We start from the raw sequence: 20284 nt of genomic DNA on the forward strand, positions 1-20284 counted from the left end.
AAGCATGCGGAGACACAAGACCCTTTAATGAGAGAGAGAGAGAGAGAGAGAGAGAGAGAGAGAGAGAGAGAGAGAGAGAGAGAGAGAGAGAGAGAGAACATTCTCCCTAAGAGGCTTCTTCAAGTGGGTACCGGCTGTTCCCTGTTAAACAGGAACCCTCTACTTCCACATTTGTACCTTCAACGATGCATAATTGCCGACACTGGAGACATGAGTTAGAAGCAACAAGTTCGTTATACTGGCCACATCCCTTGAACCCAGAGCAGCCACACTAATCATAGCTTGCTATGACGCTACTGCTAACAACGGCTACACGAAATAGACCATGGAGGAGATATCCTCCTCCCTAAAAGACTTGCAGAGCGCAAAAGGCGCCCTCAACAGAACCCTCTCCGAATGTCTGGATAGTAAGGTGGAAGCTTCAAAAAAAAAAAAACCCTCCTCTTCTGCCAAAGAACGTTGTACAGTCAAGCGACATGTTAACCTGGTATGCCAGCATTATTGCAGGCAGTACCAGACCGGAGGGAGAATCATCTTGTTTGAGCAACTACCGGTTCTGTTGCATATAGCAACTCGAACATCGTTGCTTCGGTAGTGTAGGCTCCTCCGGAACCTTGGATTGAGGATAAGTGAGGAAGTCTACCATCCGCTTATACTCATTCTCATTGGCTGAAGGAGAACTGATATCCGGTACCGGATCCTCTTCTTCAAATGAACAATCCTTGTCGGACTGGTTTGACCGAGCCGGAGGATTGTCGGACTGGTCCGACCAAGCCGGAAGATTGTCGGACTAGTCCGACCGAGCCGGAACAGGAAAGAGGCAGGCCGATCCCTAGCAAACGCCGAACTCGAAAACCCGGAACTTGCTACACCTGGGTGCGTGAGAAGGACACTTGACGTATCAATCGCGAACATACTGGAGGCACCAAAGTATAGGTTGCACAAACCCCGCACCACCCAACAGGGATGACGCAACACCTGGGCAGACCATGCCCACTCCTGAGAGCGAAGAGGCCGCAACACCCGAACCACTCAAATCCGGATGTATCAAAACCGCATGAGAATGGGAATCCGGAACTGAAGACCCAGAATCAACCCTGAACCAACATGCATGCCTAGATGGAGGGACAGAGAAAAACCTGCCGGAAAGTTGAGAAAGAAGCCGAAGGAGGGAAGAAGGAAGAAGCCACACTCGGAGTAACCACCGGAGCGCCCAATGCCGACGTTGGACAGATGGAGAAGGTCCCAACTGGACCGAAACTCAAAGGAGTATTGAAGGGGAAGTTACGAGGTACCGAACCGAAGGTAACAGAAGAGGGTAGTTACCAACTATCCTGGAGAATGGAAAGGCTGCGGAAACTATCGGTGCTGATACACTGAACGCTGGCGCAGGCGAATCGCCGACTGCCGTAGCATCCGCAAGAATCGCGGAGGATACATTACAGTTAGGAAACTATCGGTGCTGATACACTGAACGCTGGCGCACGCGAATTGCCGACTGCCGTAGCATCCGCAAGAATCGCGGAGGATACATTACAGTTAGGAACCCATAAAAAATGAAATAAGGAGTTGCTGATGCCTCCGCAAACACCTGAGAAGCAACTAGACCGGATGCCTGAGAAACTACCGGATTTGCAAAAAGGTGATAAGACGACGGATCCGTAAAAAGTACCCCTTCCCTTAACCCCGAAGAGAGAGGGGGGCCGCTGAGCTCTAAAATACAGGGTTGAAGCAAGAAAGCCCTGCTCTGCTGAGTTAAAAGCCAAGAAAAACAGGATGCGCAACAAAGGCCCCGAGAGCCCTCCAAGGGCGGACCGAAAAGAAGATTGAGAAGGGCAATGGAAGAAGGCTTAGAAGAAAAAGGGGAAAAAATGGGAAATTTCCGTAGCAGCCGAAAAGGCCATAGATTTCAAAGAAAATAGACTGGTTCTGTTCCCCCCGCCCCTGATAATCTTGATAGACATTATCAAATCAGAAAATTCTTTAAGACATGATCATGAATATTGGAAAAACTGGATCGCCAGAATCACCACCATCGCAAGACGAACGAAATTTTAAACCCCCAAAGGAAAAGGAACCTTCGAAGGAGGAGTATTCAAGGAAAAACAAAAAATTCAGAACCAGATACATCAGAAACCAAATCTGAACAACCCTCCACGGATCTGGAAACCTTTGTTGCACAAAGCACGAAGCAGGAAATAAAACCGACGATTGATCTAAACGAGAGACCTAAACCCAAAGAAGACCACACTCAACTACTTTTCCTGAATACTTCCTAATTAGAATTCCTACCCTTCTGAGTGATTCCTAATTCTAAATCCACCTTAGAACTTACGCTTTTAGAGGAAGGGGGAAATCTGCTGCCAACACTGCCTGCTCCGCGCCGGGGGGGGCCGGCAGATCCTACCTTCGAGGTTTGCGGTTCTCCATGACCCCCGCCACCCGTTAGGGCTGGTTCTGGAACAGGCAGGGGGGCTGAAAAAGAACGATTAGTATCTACAACACTATTACTACTATCCTTATCCCTATTTTCCATTAATTTAGTCATAAAGCTAGAAAAATAGACTAGACATACTCAGCTAGTAACTTGTCCCCTAACTTTTTGAATAATTCTTCCATCTGATCTACCGACCAAGACTTGCCGCCTATCTGACTGATACTACACTGCCTTCCTACATAAAAGCACAAATGTCGATCGTGTTTGAGGGTACTCATCCTACGCTTGCAGAACGTGTAGGGCCGATGAGCGTCAGCATCTCCTGCGGAAGAAGGCTCTGTCGTCGAAGATGTAAACAAAGTGGAAGCATCAGCGCTAGCAGACGGCGACGTCTTCTTGTTTCACTTATCCAAACGAGTCCAAAGTCAAAATCGGGAGAGAAGTTCCAAATCCTATCAATAAAGTATCCATCCAGGAGAAAATGCGTTGAAAACGTCCAAATCGTGATCTGATGTCCAAATTCTTGAATGGGGGTCGGGCTAAATGACCAAAAGTTCGCCTGATGTGGGACACACCCACACAGCATGGCGAACAAAAAGCAACTGGGGTATCTCGGCCTCACTCGGCCTGAACTTGCAGCAGTGTTGCCAACGGTACTTCAGGTAACTCATTTGACTAGATTTTCCTGTAAGCGTTGGTAACGCTGACAGTTTATTACCCACTTAGTGGGTAAAAGCTAAGGGGATGTAGTTCGGGCGGTAGGTGACCAGGGCTAATTCAGGTGTTCAGGGAGTGTATTGCAATATAGTAAATTTTTGGTTCTGGCCATCAGGTCAGATTTTTTTTTCTCTCGGGGAGTTCTTTGCAACAACGAGAAAACAAGGTGGGGTAGCTAACAGGGAATCTTTTTGCTTTAATATTTAAGATTTGAAAAACTAAAAATAAATGATCGTAAAATTTTGTTCATAAATTAGAGTGTTACAAGCATCACCTAAAATACTTCTGTTAAAAGTCTGTCCCTTGATTATTAACTCCAAGGGGGCAAGTTTGTCTTCAGGTCTTGTGTAAGTACTCACTTCAAATATTTTAGCCAAAATTGCCTTTACTTTTCTGTCACAAGCAATTTAGATTTGAATCTTTCTCCGATAAAGGAATTTTGTCCTGTGATGATGAACTGTAAAGAAAAGAAAAATTAAACATCAAGTAACATGGCCTCTTACGAACTACACAGGTTAATCTGGTGACTTTCCAGCATACACCATGCTACATGCTTTTTCTTTTCATATTACATCATCAGAGAATATAATTCCTTTACCATGGAGAAGGGATCAAAATCTGAATTATTTATCACAAAAATATGATATTTTAATGATAAAATAAAGTTTGTTCATACTTACCTGGCAGATATATATATAGCTGTAATCTCCGAAGTCCGACAGAATTTCAAAATTCGCGGCACACGCAGTGGCCGATTAGGTGGTTCGTACACATTCCTGCCGCTGGGAGGTGGGCATCAGGAACCATTCCCATTTTCTATTCAGATTTTCTAACGCCACTGTCTCCTGAGGGGAGGAGGGAGGGCAATAAGAATATATATATCTGCCAGGTAAGTATGAACAAACTTTATTTTATCATTAAAATATCATTTTGTTCATGAGACTTACCTGTCAGATATATATATAGCTGAATACCACCTTTGGAGGGGGGTAGAGACAGCCAAGAATTAGGGAAAACAAATTTAAAGGTAAAATTATTTTGGTTCCTTACCTGATAGCAAAGCTGACTGCGTGGTTACTGCCACCCTAGTCTGCTTCTGCTTTTCTAGAGACCCCAGCAAGGTAGTGACCTATAAAGCTAGCGACTGCTAGATGATCTGTCAACGGGGGTGTGACCACAATGTGACTAGATCATAGACCATACAACAAGGACAAAAGAGCATACCAACCACCTAACCAACACTAAGACATTAGTCTGCAATGGATTGGGAAGACTGACTCCTTCAATCGACCCAACAACCATAAAAACACAATTAAAAATCCCTTCCTAAGCAGGATTAAAGGATAGGAGCAGAGCTACACCCTGACCCCAAGGTTGTTGAAGCAGCAATGTATGGTCCCAGCGAAAAGCAATTTTCGTATGCTACCTTAACATCTCTCAAGTAGTGTGAGGCAAACACCGAATCGCTTCGCCAAAATGTGGCACTGAGAATGTCACTGAGTGCCATATTTTTCTGGAACGCCATGGAGGTAGCGACTGCCCTCACCTCGTGGGCGTTGACTCTCAACAACTTGAAGTTGGGGTCGTCACAACAAGAATGTGCCTCCTTGATGACATTCCTAATGAAGAATGCCAGTGCATTCTTCGACATGGGATTAACTGGCTGTCTCACAGAACACCATAAGTTATCCGAGGGACCACGAATGTCCTGAGTTCTTTTAAGGTAATACTTGAGAGCTCTAACAGGACATAGAACTCTCTCAGGTTCCTGTCCAATAAGGTCTGTCAAACCTTTAATTTCAAAAATCTAGGCCAAGGGTTAGAAGGCCTTTCGTTCTTAGCCAAGAACGTAGGGGTTAAAGAGCAGACAGCATTGTGTCCCTTGAAGCCCACATGACGGTTGATAGCTTGAACTTCGCTCACTCTCTTTGCCGTCGCCAGAGCAGTGAGGAAGACCGTCTTCCTAGTAACATCCCTAAAAGATGCAGATTGGAGAGGCTCAAAAGGACTGGACATTAAAAACTTGAGCACAACGTCCAAATTCCAAGTAGGAGGAATTGGCCGAGGAACCTTAGACGTCTCGAAAGACCTCAAGAGATCGTGGAGGTCCTTATTGTCAGACAAATCCAGACCTCTGTGTCTGAAAACAGAAGAAAGCATGCTCCGATAACCTTTGATTGTCGGAACTGCTAACTTGAGTTTTTCTCTCAAATAGGCTAAAGGAGGAAATCAGCGATCTGGCTCACAGTGGTCGAGGAAGAGGAAATTCCCTTCTTGCTGCACCAACTTCTGAAGGTTGCCCACTTCGCTTGATAAACTCTGATAGAGGAAGCTCTTCTGGCTCTAGCGATGGCCCGTGCCACTGGCCAGAAAAACCCCTCGCTCTGACCAATTTTTCGATAGTCTGAATGCAGTCAGGTTCAGAGCGGGGAGGTTTTGATGATATCTCGTGAAGTGGGGTTGTCTGAGCAGATCTGCTCTCATAGGTAGGGTCCTCGGAACGTCTACCAACCAGACGAGAATCTCCGAGAACCAGTGGTTCGAAGGCCAAAACGGGGCGATGAGAGTCATCCTTGTTCCTTGTGAGGCCGAGAACTTGCGAATCACTTCTCCCAGAATCTTGAACGGGGGAAAGGCATATACGTCCATCCCCGTCCAATCCCAGAGAAGAGCGTCTATCGCCACTGCCCCCGGGTCGAGTACAGGGGAGCAGTAGAGGGGAGCCTCACCGTTCTTGAGGTCGCGAAGAGATCCACGAGAGGGCGACCCCAAAGTTTCCAGAGATCTTGGCAAACTTCCTGATGAAGGGTCCATTCCGTCGGCAGAAGTTGAAGGCGCCGACTGAGCAGGTCTGCTCGAACATTTTCGACCCCTGCAACAAATCTTGTGAGGATTGAAATGTTGCGAGCATGAGCCCAAAGGAGAATCTCTCTTGCAAGGCCGAACAGGGAACGAGAGTGTGTTCCGCCTTGTTTCTTGAGGTAAGCTAACGCCGTAGTGTTGTCCGAGTTCACTTGAACAACACGATCGGAAACTTGGACCTCGAAGAATTGGAGGGCTAAGAAGATCGCCGCCAACTCTTTGATGTTGATGTGCCAGGACACCTGTTCCCCTTTCCAGGTTCCTGACACTTCTTTTCCCCCCAGTGTTGCCCCCCAACCCGCTGATGATGCGTCGGAAAACAACACTAGGTCGGGGCTCAGAAGCTTGAGGGAGATCCCTTTTCCCAACTTCGCAGGATCGAGCCACCACTTCAGGCATTTCTTGATGGAAGGAAGGATCCTCAATTCCTCTTCCAAGTCTTCCTTGTTTTGCCAGTTCTCCAATAGAAAGAACTGAAGAGGCCTGAGATGCAGTCTTCCCAGAGAAACAAACTTCTCCAGCGAGGAAATGGTCCCCAGCAGACTCATCCATTCCCTTACCGAGCATGTTTCCTTCTCCAAGAAGATCGAGACTTTTTCGTAACATTGAAACTGCCGTTCTTGCGATGGAGACGCTAGAAAAGCCGCTGAATTCATCTGAATCCCCAGATAAACAATGGACTGTGGGGATCAGCTGCGACTTTTCCGCATTGACTAGAAGTCCCAGGGACTTCACGAGTTCCAGAGTTAACTGAAGGTCCTCCAGACACCTTTGTTTTGACGACGCTCGAATCAACCAGTCGTCCAGGTAAAGAGAGATCCTGACGCCCGAGAGGTGCAACCAACCATCGCATCATCGTTCTTCATAAGAAGCGTAAACACCCTCGGGCTGTGCCGAGTCCAAAGCAGAGAGCCCTGAACTGGTAAGTCTTGCCCCCCAAGACAAACCGGAGATACTTCATCGAACGCGGATGAATAGGAACGTGGAAGTAGGCATCTTGGAGATCCAACGATACCATCCAATCCCCGGGACGAAGGGCTCCTAATATTGACTGAGACGTCTCCATCTTGAACTTGTCCTTCAGGACAAAGTCGTTCAGCCTGCTGACGTCCAAGACGGGTCTCCAACCTCCTGAAAGCTTCGGGACTAGAAACAGTCTGTTGTAAAATCCCGGGGATTTTGTGTCTAAGACCTGCTCCACTGCTCTCTTCTCAATCGTCTGTTCGAGAAGTTCGAACAGAATTTTCTGCTTGGCAGGATGGTAATGTGGAGACAGATCTCTGGGGGTTGGAGACAAAGGAGGAAGGGTCAGAAAAGGAATTAGGTAGCCTCTCTCTACTACTTGAAGGGACCAAGCGTCTGCCCCTCTCTCTTTCCAGGCTTGGGCAAAATGAAGAAGCCTGGCTCCTACTGGTGTCTGGAGGTGAAAGGAGTCACTTGCCACCTCTCTTGGAGGCGACTTTGCCTCTAGGGAAACCTCTCCCTCGAGGCGCGGGTCTCGAGAAGCTCCCCATGGAAGCTCCTCCACGAAAGGGCTGCTTCTTCTTAGCCTGTTGTGGAACAGAAGAGGACGATGATGGAGCTGAAGGGCGCTTAGAAGACCTGGAAAGGAGGTCTTGAGTCGCCTTCTCTTGAAGGCTGGCAGCAATATCTTTAACCAAGGTCTGGGGAAAGAGATCGCTTGAGAAAGGAGTTTGAACTGTAGCTCTCCCTTCTGAGTATGGGAAACCGAAGCTGAGAAAGAGCAAAACAATGCCCTCTTCTTTAAAAGGGAGTGACGAAAACTGTGAAGCAAGTTCTTCAGAGCCATCCCTGACGGCCCTGTCCATGCACCACAGTACACTGGACAGCTCCCCCAGACTAATGGAACTCAGGCTAGTAGCCTTCGTGTGTAAAACTCCCAGACACCAGTCCAAGAAGTTAAAGACTTCCACAGTCCTGAAGAGTCCTTTAAGATGGTGGTCTATTTCCGTAAGTGTCCAAGAAACCTTAGAAGAGGACAAATGAGATCTTCTGGAGGCGTCAACAAGACTCGCAAAGTCTCCTTGAGAAGTCGAGGGAACTGTCAAGCCAATATCTTCACCTGTCTCATACCACATGCCTGCTTTGCCAGACAAACGTGAAGGAGGCAAAGCGAAAGAAGACTTTCCTTGGTTTTTTCTCGTAGTCATCCAGTCCTGAACTTTCTTGAATGCCCTCTTGGTAGAGAAGGACTTCTTCATCTTAAGAAAACCAGGAGATCTTCTCGCTTGAGACGAAGCCAACTGAGAAGGGGGAGAGCGAGGAGCTGAAGCTTGAAAAGTATCAGGAAAAAGATCCTTAAACAAAACAGTCAGAGTTTGATAATCAGTAGAAGAAGAAGCTTGTTTCTCTTCGTAAAGGCTCTGACGGAAGGGGTTCTTCTTCCTCCGCTGGAGTGTCAAGAGAGCGAGGAGGAAGGAGACCCGACCTCGCCGATCGTCCAAGCAGGACCTGTCGTATTTAGAAGAAGTCGTGGCTAAATCCTGAAGAACGACAGAAGTCGAAGCGGGAAGTTGAGCATCAAGAAGCACTGCAGGCGTGGTGTCAATTTTAAAGAAAGGCGTGAAGATATAACGCGAGGCGAGCGAGGAGCGTCCTGGCGGGGAGCGCGCGCAGCTCCAAGGCTGGATACGGAAAGAGCTTCACGTTGTGGCGCGCGCGAAGCGTCCTGGTTGGGAGCGCGCCGAGACTCAAGGCGAGGCGCGCGAGAAGCGTGAGAAGCGTGAGGAGCGCGCGAAGCGCGAGACACGCGCTCCTGGCGCGTATCGAGAGAAACGTCCAACTCTTCAAAACGGGGAAGACGAGAAGGAAGCTTCTTTATACCTTCTTTAGGTGAAAGACGAGAAGCTTCATGCGATCTAGCAGACGAAGACGATGAAGCAGGAGATGAAGGAGAAGGCCTGGACTTCTTAACAGGCAGATGCAGATCCTTACGACGAGGCCTGTCCTTTCTACGGTCCATGAGATTATCCAGCTGCTGTTGCAAGCCCAACAAAATCTGACGTGTTGGAGAAACAGCTCTCTCGGGAGAAGGGCTGAACCTGCGAGAAGGAGAGGGGAGAAGGGACGTCGTCTTCTTTCTCACCGGTGAATAAGCAACAGCCCTTGCCTTAGCGTGACTGGGGGGTCGAGCAGCGTCATCATCCGTTGCACAACGAAACTTCTTCCGATGAGGAACATCCCCGAAACTTTCAGGGGAAGAGCACAACACGTCTAGAGGAAGAGGACGTGAAGCGTCCTCTCCTCTCAAGCTTCTCTTAAGAGGGCGAGAGTCCAACCGAGCTCCAACCCCTACTTGGGGAGGGCGTGTCGGAGGACGAGAAGCAATCCTTATGGATACGTGCCAGTGCACGATCCTTGGCAGCCTGGGTAGGGTCATCAGGACCTGCGAAGGGGACGTCAGATCGGTGGGAAGTCCCCGTAACCTTCATGCGGCTTTCGACATGCCCCCTCCCTGTATCCTGGGAGTTCGGCAGAGGTCCAGGCCTAGAAGCATTATAGGGCCGAACTGACGCCCCCTCCACAACACTAGGGGCATTAACACGAACAACACTTTGCGCTTGCAGGGCATTCACTTTGTTTTCTTTCAAGAGCGCGAATTGACTCTAAAACGAGAGCCAAGGTATTATTCTCTGCAGCAACAACCTCAGGACCCGAAGGCAACACTACGGGGTTAGGACTAAAAACTACAGGGTTACTAACATGAGAAATCCCTGACTGTCCGTCTACAGAAGCACTCCTGGAGGAAGACCTCCTCAACCTATCACGCTCCAATTTGCGCATATAGGATTCATACTTCTTCCACTCCCCTTCAGATAATCCCTCACATTCATTACAATGATTCTCCATAGAACATTCCATACCCCTGCATTTCATACATAAAGTGTGAGGATCTACAGAAGCCTTCGATAGCCTCACCTTACAATCACCCAAGCTACAGACACGATAGCTAGAGGAAGACATCTTATTTAAAGAAAAGTCAAAAGCAAAATCAAAAACGGTCCAGAAAAGCGTATGCCAAGTCACAGATCCAAGTCAAAACCAAAAAACAACCAAAATACTTAAGTGACAACAAATTTCGAAATCCAAATGGCGGGGGAACTGACAACGAGTGTTGACAGTCCGGCGACAGAGAAAATCTGAATAGAAAATGGGAATGGTTCCTGATGCCCGCCTCCCAGCGGCGGGAATGTGTACTAACCACCTAATTGGCCACTGCGTGTGCCGCGAATTTTGAAATTCTGTCGGACTTCGGAGATTACAGCTATATATATATCTGACAGGTAAGTCTCATGAACAAAATTAAAATTTTGCCTTCATCTTTAAAATCTTGACTTTTGTAATTAAGCCTTTCCACATTTCTTCTACTGTATTCACATGATATTACAGCCTACTTTTCTTTTCAACAGGTCACCTAACCTCTCCTAAACATTTCAGTGCTCTAGACATAATAATACATAATAATCTCTGTCAATAACAGGTTTTTGGACTGTTTTAAACTTACAAAAATTAACAATACAAAAATTTTTATAAAAAAAAAAGTTTTTGTTCAATGCACATGGGCCTGACAAAAGTAAAATAAAAATATTAGTGAATGTAATAACAGTCGTACTTACAACATTAAGTTCAACGATAAATGATACATCCAAGTTCAAGGATCAAATCAAAGCTAAAGATAAAACAGTTTCCACAGGTGTAAAATTAGGTGCTCCTACAGAAACTACAATCTGGCCTCCCAAATAACCTATAACAAGAGAGAGACTGCAACTAATTTATGTGAAGCCTTTTTTTATGTTTGTTTATTACATGTACACCGAGACTGAACCAAAGAGACAGTCGGTAATGGAAGTACATTACATTATCTTCAATTGAATAGACAAGATTAATTCAGTGGAGTTATTTCCATAATACATGTCCAGTAAGTTTTCTTTTAACCCTTAAGGGATGGGCTAAATATATATTATGCATACCCCCCCCCAGACCAGGCAAACTTTAAGGTTGGCCAATTTAAGAAAAAAAACACTTCAATGGAAAGAGGAAGATATGCAAATGCAAATGGTGTAAAAAAAAAAAAAAATCCTATAAGAATTTCTGTACCTTCCATGGGAAATTGAAAATGAATATTTACAACCCTGTGCTGGGCCTTTTTTCCAAGACACTTGTAAAAATATGCTAATTTTACAAAGTTATACATGTTTTTTCTAATAATTTATTTTATTTTGTAAAATTATACAGTAATTATAGCTCACACATTTTCGTAACAGATAAGACCTAAAATCAGTAATACATTCTGAGTATTTTATTGTAAAATATTTACAAGATTTAGTGAGATGGGGAGATGCAGTACCTTTTTGTGAGGTATACATGTTTTTCCTGATATTTCTTTGTAAAATGACAATTATAGCTGACATACTATTATAAAAGATAAGAACTAAAACCAACAGCAATCCCTAGGTATATTTATGAGCAAATAAATAAAGACATCATGGGATAGAGAGGGGCAATACATTCCCCCATCGAGTCTCAAGGCACAATGATCCCCCTCTGTCCTGTGCTGAGCTACTACAATTGCCTTAAGTCATTTAGGGACTACTGAAGTGATATAAACATCTTTCCTACTAAATTCATCCAAATTGTATAGCGCATAATATTAATACTATGTGTTAGCCCGTCTATAGCTCAAAACCTGTTATAGATCCTCATATGATCATGCCCATCCATTAGGGATTAATACGTGGTAAAGTATCCCTAAATGACAAAGAAATGCTCAGTTTATTTAATGCTACACTCCTTGCCACACTATTTGCTTTTATTTGTGGTTCACACTTGTGTGCTTGTAACTGGCAATAATGTATTTCTTTACCACAAAAACTTAAATGCAACTACTCAAGAGATATGAGCCATCAATGGTGGTTTTTTATCAAAATACTCTCGAGAATTTAGCAAACTTGGGGATTTGTTAAAAATTCAGCGCTGTATTCATTTTCATTATGGGTTGCAATTTCTCTTAGCATTATTAGAGTAAAAATTTACATTACACTCCACAAAGACCCACTGCTTTCAACATCAAGTTAAATAGCTCTAAACATAGCTCCTGCAACAGATAAACCAGCACAGCCCTTATGCAGTGGATATCCTTAAGGAAACTCCCATTACTCTACTTGGACAGCTCTTTCTTTCCTGCTTTAATATATGAATTTTATAACACAGAAACTACCCTACTTACAAACATTCAAGTTACACACATTCAGAGATATGAACAAATGTGATCATAAATTAAAATTGTCTTTGGAGTGCTCCCCTTTGCCACCCTACAGTTCAAATTTTTTTCTGCACATAATTTACTTACGTTTTATGATCATTCATTCTATTAATAAAGTGCTGTACTAAATAAAATACAATACTGTACATACAGTATTGTAGTGTGTTTTAGGATGAAAAAACGTACAGTACTGTACTGATTTTATACCATACTGTATTTAAACAGCCATGAAGACCAACTTACGAACAATTCAAGATGTGAACGGCCATTCAGAACATAACTTGTTCGTATGTAGGGTAGTGTCTGTACAAGCAGATGTCAAAAAGAAACTGCAGACTGTTTGAAGCCTTTATATCACTATCCGGTATCATTATTCAGCAATTCTTTCATACTGAGCAAAGAAAAGTGGCTGTGGCATTTGGGGCTTATTTTTGTTGAAAAAAAAAAAAATAATAATAATAATAATAACTAACTAACTGATTGACAGTTAAGGAGTTTGGGAACATCTAAAAGCTCATCCTACTCTGTGTGAGCCAAGTCTGAAAATGCAGCTAGAGAGTTGCTTAACATAGTATCCACATACTTTCATCAAGAGACTGAATAGTCCTTTGGCTCTCCATATTCAGGCATGAAGGGAGGCAGCTGTAATGACTCAAATCCACTTGTCAGCTTAGGTACAATTAATACATTGCATAACCATTATAACTCCAAGTGATTTGCAAGACAGGTGGTATAGGAGTGAACTTTCAATGAAGCCAGACGCTTTTTATAATCAGCTTCAAAATCAGCCAAGCTGAGAAGCTTTGTAGAGCCTGCAAATATTAACCTGAACAACCTAGTTTCACACACACCATAAATAATTTGGTCACTGAAATCTAAACAAAGGTCTAGGTGAATACACAAGAGAAACAGACTACTACCACCTCTGCTGTAGAAAACCTGAAGCTGTGTGTGTCTGAGAATTTTACAATTTCACCAAGAGCAATCTGACATCGATACTTTGCCATTAACATTCACAAAACACTAACTAAAGAGATCATTAACAGCTGAAATCTGAGGTACTTGAAAAAAAAAATTTGGACATATTCAGCAAAGAGTTAAGCAAATACAAGCAATGTAAAGGGGGTCATGGAAGTAATGTACCCAACTTTGCTCTTTACTGATAAGAAGTTATTTAGTTGGGGAAGGTTAAGCTAGAGAAAATTTAAAACTTGAAATTCACTAAAACTGTGTTAATACAAACCTTATTCTCATATAGAACTAACAAGTGTAGCAAAAGCTGTTTTATTCAAGTATTTCAAGCAATCAGTTCTTATATAAATCAAGTCTATGCTAGGCTAGTTAGCTTAGATAGGAAAGATGGGTCCATTAAAGTATTCACCTTGTGTGAGAGATTACACTAGGTGATTAGTGTACAGTACTGTACTAGAGTAAGGTGCGTACCAAGTGCGTGGATGATTAAAGTATATGCCCAGTGTGAGTGTATTTTTTCATGTTGGTAAGTTCAGAATAGATCAAAGGTAAGAAAAGTGTTAACAATGGTGAAGTAGTCAGTATGCTGTGCATATCAAGTTTGTGTCAAGGAATTTCTCAATCAAATTTTTAAATCTCAAGAATACTGTACTGTATGCTACTTCCCCACATAGGGTAGATATAGTGGAGTTGGTGGCACTCTTTAAGACGACATATTCTTTTATGTCTTGTAGGGATTATGTGAGTAACTTTTAACAGCTAATTGGCTTTGACAGGCAAGGCATTTGTGTCAATATACGATGGAATCTATGTAAGATTTTATTTTTGTGCTTTGAAGGCGTTCTACAAGTATTTCAAGTTTGCTGCATCATGGGACTGTCATTTGACAAGAAGACAGGCCATAGGCTCTGCATATGAGCTACTGGGTTTTCTACCATGCATCACTATTTTTTATTCATACTGAAAGTCACAATGTCATATTTTCCTTATGTTATTGCATATGTGCCATTCGTTGGTTGGTTCAAACCATCTCAGTAATTTATAGAACTTTTCATTATTGCCTGATTCAAGTTCAAAGTTATATACTTATCCTTGCACTGTTCAAGATCAGGCCTTCCCTCTGCGATAGTAGCCCCTTATTCTTGGGACTCAAACTCTAGAATTGTATCCCATACATTCTTATCACCAATTTTTGCTCTCTTTTCCATCTCAAGATGTAACTGTCAAAACCTATGCATCACTGTTGCTTACTGTCTTTCACTTTCTCTATTGCAGCATGTGACCCCCATATGTACAAGAGGACTTTTAACATTTTTCATGTAATCTCATACGAGAGTTTCCTTTAGTATAAACTGTAAAGGGTTGTGCGTGCTTCCTGTAAACTTAAGAATGTTAAAATGTATGGATGGTAAGTTGTCAATTAATTACCCCTAGGAATGAAGTTTCTGTCTTGAGGATGAGCTCCCATAATCATTTCACACCAGTACTACCTTTGTTATTGTCACTGTTTTCCAAAGATTAGTCATATGATTTTCCCATCCACCAGGAAGTTCTACAGTAACAGTTTGCGGGAGTTAGGGCTTTAATATAACCCTTGTGTTCACTTGAACATTAACACCAGCCGGCAATGCCTGCCAGACTTGGAAAGATGAACATTCATTCATTCCCTGTGGATATTATTTGCAGCCACTTTAGCTGATGTAACAGTACAGTAGTATTCCCTATCTGATATGTCATTTTATCATCTTTTGGCCATCATATCCCTTTCAGGAAAGTCGTGTCTTCAGTGGCCTTCAATTTCAATGACTTTCAGCAGATCATTGTGCGTATATAATTTTCTGTCTCTTTGACCAGTATTCCTGGGATCTTGAACTTACTCCTCTCTCTCATCCCATACAAAATCAGTCGACGGTTGCCTGATTGCTCTTAGGATAGTCTCTATACACTCCCTCTCTTATTATGGCACTTCATATTACTATATACAGTATTTCACTTCTTGCTCTCTCTCATCTGGATTCTTATCCCATTTAGTACAATGAAGCTCTCATTGTTAAGTGCCCATACTTTTTACAATTTCTATTACAGTACTCATATAGTCCACGAATTGATTCCTATTCACATTACAGTAATTATTTACACACTCTGATTATTGCACATTACTTTGAATGGTGATACTATTACCATAAGGATGTATGCTAAAAACATTCTAAGATTATTCTTGCCATATGCAAGTCCCAAAGCTTAACATACCAAAGCCAACCTCAACCTAAAAACATCAAGATGGCCACCCCTTCTTTTAGGCAGCTTCTTCACCACTCAATTCAAGAGCTCCAACCATTTACATGGAAACTAATCCTTGATGTGCAACGGCTGAAGGTGTTGCACAACACCACCTCCAAAACCCTGATGAGGTCATCAGCCACGGTCAAATTCTATCAGCTGACTCTTTGACGAGTTGATGATTGTACAAACGGCATCAGAGCAGCTTTACACAAGGTGCTGCACATTACTGCACTATTGACAAAATCCTACTCAGATATCTAACCCTGACTGCATGCAACAACAGTGCCAGCCCCACTCCATCAAAATGGAGCATCATCCATGAGGTTCTCAAAGATCACTCTTCCAATGTTCATGAGGAAGGTACAGGAACACACTCAGTTCTGGTCTATGTACTTGGCTAGGGTACATGACAATTCTGTACAGACATCCTTGATGTGCTGAAACTCACCAATTTACCAGGATGTCTCTGAGGCACACAACATAGTAGTAGACCTTGCCATCACGGAAGCCAACTATTAACTGTGTTATCTACAATCTGTCCTGTCTAGCACAACTACAAAGAACTGGGCAACTGCATCACCTGGTGCTGTCCAGAACAATAGTACCAGGCCACCACAAGTCTCAAGTCTCCTATGATGGCTTTATAATTGAGACTTCATTTTATCTTCAAACAACACTAAATATCTTGACATAATTTAATACAATATACAAATCCCAAGTTACAAAGTGTTAAATACTGTCATTATTAACTTGTGCATTTTATATGCGTATTATTTCCCATGTATGGGCACCTCAAAAGACCAGGTCCTTGGAAAATCTTACCTTTACAGAATCTCCACTCTCATGAGCATTTTACAACTGTGTGATTCTTGAACAAATTCACGTGACAAAACAGTCTTGATAAGCATTACTTTTGGCAAATATATTCAGTTTATTTTTGGTATCTGAAATAAAAAAAATATGTACTGTACAATAATAATAATAATGTAATAAAATAATAACAACAATAATAATAATAATAATAATAATAATAATAATAATAATAATAATAATAATAATAATAATAACCTCTATTATAGATACAGTTCTGAATTAGTTTCAACTTTTAAAATTTCAGTATTTTTAATGGTTAATGCAGATATGTGTATAATGATGGAAAGTGTTTGCTGTGGAGTTACATGAAATAATGACAATTTAAATGAAAACTGTGTGACAAATTTACTATTATCTATTAACAGACCAGAAAATACATGCCACAGTATTTTATGGGGTTCTGATAGGCTATGCTATGGTGCTCTGCACTAAATTATTGTGGCCAAATTACATTATATTATTAGTGTTGGACTACAAAGCTGTCCTTTAAAATATGTAAGGGTATAAAAGTAGCTTTGGTATTTCTAAGTAATAGAGACACCGCGGGTATTTAGCGAGAAATGGCAGTTTCTTATAGCATTTTGGTTGCTTATTTACAATTCAACGTTATTTTTTGGCGGTCGGCTGTAATTAACCTGTAATTGTCCCCTGAAGTACATCCAACAAGGGGTTTCCTAACGCCATCTTCACAAGACAGAGCACGGCTACGTCTGTTTCGAACGGTTCATATCCCGTCCGGCAAGTGCAGTACCTTGGAAACTGGTTTTTCAACACTTTTAGGGCTTCTGACACTGGTGGTGCATTTGTTTGTTGTCGGCCAAATGGAATGTCCCTTCGCCGTGTTTAGTACTGGCCCGGGGGTGAGTTACCCATACGTTAACAAGTTATTGCACCTGCCAGACGGGATATGAACCGTTCGAAATAGACGTACCGGTGCTCCGTCTCGTGAAGATCGCGTATGGAGACCACGGATTCCCATCGGGGTCCCCCTTACCGTAGGGTAGAGTTCAAAGGTAAATTGTAAGTTAATTACAGCCGACCGCCAAAAATTAACGTTAAATTGTTAATAAGCATCCAAAATACTATAAGAAACTGCCATTTCTAGCTAAATACCCGCCGTGTACCTATAACTTAGTTCTACCGTAGCTTTCCTTAAAGAATGTTCCCTTATACTGTATAATTTTCAATGGTTGAGAACTGGTTAGGTGAAAAGTCAAATTTCTAACCAACACAGCATCAAATAGTCAATGGTTGAGTGACAATGACTGTGGCATTCTTCTTTTTGAAAAGCTGGGGTTAACATATTATTGTACTGTACTAAGTTAGATACTTACAACAGTGCAGAAAGGGTTTACAAAATTTCTACATCCCTCTAACATCTTTCCAAGACTTCAACTGCTTTCAGTATCCTCCTGAACAGCTGCAACATTTTTACTAAATTCTTAGGGAATTATAGCATTTAATTAATCTATGTTTTTCATGTCTACAGTAATAATTTGGTAAACTTCAAGATTCCTCACAGTCAAGTCAACTGAAATTTTTGGACCCATAATTTGCAAATGTCCCAGCTCCTTTATAAGACCCTAGTTATATTTTCAAACCTTTACATAATCGCCCCTTATAACTCTAAATATGAAAAAGGGCAAAAAAAATTGAATTACCACCAGTTTTGCTGGAAAAGGCATATTATTTAGCCTAAAGCTAAAATGCAGAAGCACAAAAGGTTACCTAACAACCAAATCAAGGATAAAGGTGCATTGGTAATTCTAAGCCGGCTGTCCGCGGTGAGCTAGACTGTGGCAATTGGCGTTTTTCTTTGTTATTTTACTTGCTTTACAAGAATTTAAAGTAATATTTTGTCGCCCGGTTGTAACTAAACTGTGATTGACCTTTGAAGACTACACGACTTGAATTACCTAACGAAGGGTAGGTCTAAGCCGGCATTCTGCGGCAAGCCCGCCCCCCCACCTCCAAAGCTAATACGGCAAAATTGTAACCAGTAAACACCTCTTGGGTACGTTATGTTGGTATTTTTAGGGGTGTTTACTGGTTACAATTTTGCCGTATTAGCTATGGAGGTGGGGGGGCTTGCCGCGGAATGCTGGCTTAGACCTACCCTCCGTTTTAGGCAATTCAAGTCGTGTAGTCTTCAAGGGTCAATGACAGCTTAGTTACAGCCGGCCGACAAAATATTACTTTAAATTCTTGTAAAGCAAGTAAAATAACATAGGAAAACGTCAATTGTCATAGTCTAGCTCACCGCGGACAGCCGGCTTAGAATTACCGGTGCATTAACAAGCTACTTTGTACAACAGGTACTCCAAAAACTGAAAGGCCTATGATGACGAAAACTGTAGTAACAATAATGATCCTAGAATGTTATGACTCAAGTCCTTTATTTTTTTTTTTACATTGCTCTGAGACGAAAAAAGAAAAATACGAGTATTGTTTTACTTTAAGCCATTATTTTAATTTTAACTTTAAAACATGATTTTTCTATGTTTTCATAAGCATTTTGAATATTTCTGGCATTTATTTCATCAGCATATGAATACTTTGGTAGTGGACCCCAACTTTATATCCTACAATTTAGGGGCCCATATTGGGAATGTAGGGTTTCTGAGTGGGGAAAACACAAAATGAGCGAAAGAGAATGTTAATCACGCTAAATGTTCTCTTTCTGATTAAGATAAGTTTGTGGACTGTTTTCAAATTAATATCATTCACCAAGGTAAGGACCTGGTGCTCAAAGTCATTTTAGGTTAAGCATGGTTGGTTAGGTTGCAACTTTATGAATATTCATTTGCAGTGCCCTAGGTTAGGTTAGGTTAGGGGGGTGGTCTGTGGCTAGGTAGGGAAGGGTGTTGCCCCCTACATTAGGTTAAGCAGGGGGTCTGTGACTAGGTAAGGAAGGATGCAGCCCCTATGTTAGGCTAGGAAGGGGGTCTGTGGCTAGGTAAGGAAGGATGAAGCCCCTATGTTAGGTTAGGCAAGGGGTCTGGGTCTAGTTAAGGAAGGATGAAGCCCCCTACGTTTAGTTAGGCAGGGGGTCTTGGGTTGGGTAAGGACCCAGCATCCTAGGTTTGGTTTGGTGGAGCGTTCAGAGGCGGCGAAGGGCTTCCCCAGGCTAAGTAAGGACTAAATCCCCCAGGTGAAGTCAGCTTGAATCGTCCCTTGTATTTGCTCGCTTGGTGTTTTCCCCAATCTAAATCACCCCCGTTTTTCCATTATAGTCCCCCGAATTGTAAGATATAGCCTAAAGGTGAGGTCCACTACATAAGTACTACACCTACTCGCTTCAGAGGCGTGCAAAGCACACACTGAAGTATTGTAAAATAGAATGCAGTAATATCTTCAGGTCCAATATGCATTTAGCCTATGTTTTAAAGGAAAATTCTGGTTGGAAAACTTTACCCAAATATATATATATTCGAAATAAATGTCTATAATATTTTACCTTTGAACGTTGTGACGCCAGATAACCCACAATTAATAATAATTACCTTTGAACTACAATCTACCGAACAGTACTTGCGGTGTACTATGTAACTCTCGTCACAAACACCAATTCCAATGACTGCCTCCTTAACCGAGGTTTGGTTAGGTACTGCTACCAACAGATGGCAGTGCTGACAACCTTCGAAGCTTTGGGAATGTTTTACAGTTTCTCATAATACATTTAGAGATATGATTGTTAATGATACAGTTACCCAGTTTTACTTATGAAAGCTGCAGTACAAATAGAAAGTGAAATCTGCAGAAGAATGAACTTGAGAAATGGGTTAAAAGGAATGTTATGTGAGACTGAATGAATTAAGAGGAAGGGAAAATTTTTCATGTTTAGCTGCATGGTATTT

At 42.4% G+C, this 20284-nt stretch overlaps 1 long non-coding RNA gene across 2 annotated transcripts in view; it reads right to left on the reverse strand.

Moving 5' to 3' along the window:
- LOC136848659 (uncharacterized) overlaps positions 1-20069 on the reverse strand; it is a 29944-nt gene extending 9875 nt beyond the window's left edge. Inside the window, exons 1-2 of one of the 2 annotated variants that reach the window (XR_010856086.1) lie at positions 19931-20069; positions 16377-16498 (exon numbers count right to left, since the gene is read on the reverse strand). This is a non-coding gene — a long non-coding RNA (uncharacterized lncRNA). Of the gene's footprint in view, positions 1-16376; positions 16499-19884 lie in introns of both variants that reach the window. The other variant, XR_010856087.1, reaches the window with a different exon arrangement.
- Positions 20070-20284: the final 215 nt, after the last annotated feature.

The sequence above is a fragment of the Macrobrachium rosenbergii genome, chromosome 19, assembly GCF_040412425.1.
Source record: "Macrobrachium rosenbergii isolate ZJJX-2024 chromosome 19, ASM4041242v1, whole genome shotgun sequence".
Lineage (NCBI taxonomy): Eukaryota > Metazoa > Arthropoda > Malacostraca > Decapoda > Palaemonidae > Macrobrachium > Macrobrachium rosenbergii.